The following is a 3,675-nucleotide window of genomic DNA, read 5'->3' on the forward strand; positions in this document are numbered from 1 at the left end:
TGTTGCCCAAAGGCAAAATCGTAAGTTTACACCACCCAACACTTGTCCAGCACATAGATTTTACCCAATATTATCATGGATAATTGAGAAGATTTAAGTGGTTGAGAGAGATTACTTAATGGCTAAGTATAACACATGGACCAATGGAATGGTGACATGTGTCAAAATCTTATCCATTTATTATTTTCCTTATAAATTAGCACAAAATCAGCCAATTTCTCACCCATATGGCCGGCCAAAGCATGAAGTGAAGAGGAAAGTAAAGAACACAAACCCTAGGTGGGAAAATTGAAGAAAAAGGTGGCATTTCAAGGGATTAAGCTAATAAAGGTAAAATTTTGTGATTTTATCTTGTGATTTTACACTATCCATGCTTTCTTTTTCATTTTCCATGCTTAGAACTCAAGTTTGCATGATGAACCCATGCTAGCCGAATTTGAGAGGAGAGGTTTTGAGCATTGATTTTGCTAGATTTCAATCTAATTAAGTGTTTTTGGTTGTTTGGTAATGGAAAGTATGAAAATCTAGCAAGGAATCACTTTGTTCTTCACAAACCCACAAGAGGCTGAATTTTCTAGGGAGGATATTGCAGCTTAAATTGATGATATTTCATGATATTTTGGTGGTATTTAATGATTGGTGAGGCTAGAAATTTAATGGGAAATTTTTGCATGAAAATTCAAATTTTTACCTAATGTATAGACATGTGCAATTTATGGTTCGGACTGATAAATTGAATCATATTCACAGTCATTGAGGTATTTCAAGTATAATTGGAGTGTAGAAAGTGAAAGAAATCGATTTGGAGTTAAATTGAAGGTTTTAGCCATTTACACCAAGAATAGTGCGAATTAGGTCGAATATCGTATTTAAACGGCTATTTAGACATTTTCCATCATATTTCATGCATTCATATAGATTTATTGAAATTCGTGTCACGTATGATGTATAGGTGGTGAGCCCACTAACAAGGGTAAAGAGATTGTGTCCGAAGATCGAGAATATGAGTATATCGAACTCTTAGTACTGTAAGTAACCTTACTATCGTCTTAATTATCTAAAGTGTTTTTTATCCGATTTTGTGAATTTCATGGAAAATGAATTAAATAATTAATTTTTCGGTTTTATAAACCAAATGTGATTTAATGAAATGATTTCATAAAATTGTTTTAAAATTGAATAATGGCTTTGAAAATAGAGTAATTGGAGACCATATGATGTATTGTGAATTTATGGTTCTAATTGATTGGCTTATGACAATATTTGCATGGATGGCTAAATTGGTATTTGTGTTGAAATGTATAAACTGTTGTTTGCCTTGATAGGCTAAATAATGATAAAATTGCCATGTCATGCTGTTGCAAATTTTATTGTATGGTGGGTTAGCTTGCTGCAGTGGGCTGGTTCTGTGGACTAGCCTATTAGAGGGGCACAAAACCTGGTCATATTCATACCTCTGTTGGAGAGGCGAGTAGGGTAACTCCTGAGGTATAACTTTTAGAGTTCACTTCATGCCAAACCACTACGTGAGGGTGAACTCAACCAACGCCAAGGAACGACTATATTTTTTTTAAAAAAAACATGATTTATGAGTACTTAACTTTTTAATAGCCTTGACAGACTCGGTTTGGGATAGCCCGCGGCCAAGGTATCCCTGATAACTGGGTATGATTTTGGTACGAGCCAAAGTTTTAAGAAATTCATAAGCCATGTTAATTACTCGGTTTATATGAATTGATTTTATTTGGTTGAGACAAGTTGAAAGGTGATGAATTTTAGTATGTTAAACTGTTTTATCTGTCTCCATTTACTCGACTTTAGATGGTTTAGATGGTATCTGTTTACTCACTAGGATTTTATAATCTCACCACCCTCATTTCCAAACATTTCAGGCTCGAGGTAGCTTGTGGATAGCAGATATCGTCAAGGATTATAGTCAGCTTTACTACTCCAAAAACTGTAGGTTTACTGCCTTTGTGTACTTTTGTTCCCTGTGGGCCCACGAGTCATTGTAAAGTATGTATGAATTTATTTAGCTTTTACATTACAAAAATTATTTATCGATAACTCTATAAATGTTGTTTTACAAGAAATTAGAATATTTTATTGAATATTTTATTTTATTCAAATAGTTGCAATATCATTTTTAATAAATGTTTTAGACACCCAAATTTATTTTAAATGATAAAATATGTGTTTTCCACTAATCTACTACATCTTTAGTCGGGTTCAGAAAATTTCAAGGAAAAATGACGAAAATGCCCCTGTGAGGCGAAAATTATATTTCCATAATTTTGAAAGGAAAAAAGCTTAAAATTCTTTAAAAATGAGGTTTAGCGATGATTACTCACAGGGGAGATGAAAAAAAATGGTACTGAAGCCTTGCGGGGTTCCAGTTGGCACTTCGGGTAACGAATGTCCACCGGGACGTCGCGGCGGTTGTCAGGGGCTCGAGGGGAGTACCTGGTTGTGACACGCGTAGGGTATCTCCTGAGGCATGGTTAGAGTTCACATCACGCCGAACCACCTCGTGACGATGAACTCTGCTAACGCCAAGGAACGACTGTGTTTTCAAAACGAAATAAAAATATGTTTTACGTGTATACGAAATTTTTAATAGCCTTGGTGGCTCGAGTATATGCCTCTGATCAAGGTGTCATCGAGTGCTATTTGATGGCATGAGCCAAATGTTTATGAAAGTCATAAGCCTTAATGAGAAATTAAATGAAATACAACCATTTGCATGGGTTGGGATGAATTTTCAAATTGTGAAATACGTAATGTGATGGGATATTTTGATTGTCCATTTTTACTTGATTTTAGCTGATTTAAATGATGTTTGTTTACTCACTGAGATTTTATAATCTCATCACCCTCTTTTCCACCCATTTCAGGCTCAGAATAGACTGTAGATAGCTGGTATCGTTGAGGACTACAGTTGGACTTGCATCATCCAAAAACTGTAGGATCATTTCTTTTGATACTTTTGGTCATTCGTGGGCCCACATGTCACTGTAAATTAAATTTTATACTTTGGTTATCTGTATTACAATATGTATGAATTTTTTAGCTTTTATGCTATAAAAAATATTTACTGGTAACTCTATTAATATTGTTTTATAAGAAAATAGAATATTTTATTAAATATTTATGTTATATTCAAATAGATATAGTTTCGTTTCAAAGGAATGTTTTAGACATCTAAATTTATTTTTGATTATGAAATATGTGTTTTCCACTCATATACTACATTTTTAATTGGTTTCGAGATTTGTGAGGAAAAATGACCAAAATGTCCCTATGAGACAAAAATTATTTTTCTATTGTTTTGATTTGGTAATAGTTTATAACTTCTCAAAACATGTTATTTTACAACTGTTGATCACAGGGGAGGTGAGAAAACTGATATTAAAGCCTTGCGAGGTTCCGATTGGCATTTCGGACGATGAATGTCTATCGGGACATCGCGACGGTTCTCACGGGCTCTAGGAGAATACCGGGTCGTGACATAAAATTTGAGCACAGTAACTACCTAAGGAAACATATTCAGCTTCAGCTGTGGAGAGTGCAACAGAGTTCTGTTTCTTGCTTGACCAAGATACAAGCATGTTTCCTAAAAGCTGACAAGTGCCACTAGTACTTTTGCTATCTGTGTTACTTCTTGCAAAGTCAGCA

At 34.5% G+C, this 3,675-nt stretch overlaps 1 long non-coding RNA gene across 1 annotated transcript; it reads left to right on the forward strand.

The window, feature by feature from the left end:
- On the forward strand, nt 292–2,930 carry LOC108660866. The gene is made up of 3 exons (XR_001926561.1): nt 292–330; nt 1,893–2,016; nt 2,895–2,930. It is a non-coding gene; the product is annotated as an uncharacterized LOC108660866 (long non-coding RNA).

This window comes from Theobroma cacao, chromosome 2 (assembly GCF_000208745.1).
Source record: "Theobroma cacao cultivar B97-61/B2 chromosome 2, Criollo_cocoa_genome_V2, whole genome shotgun sequence".
In the NCBI taxonomy this organism is placed as follows: domain Eukaryota; kingdom Viridiplantae; phylum Streptophyta; class Magnoliopsida; order Malvales; family Malvaceae; genus Theobroma; species Theobroma cacao.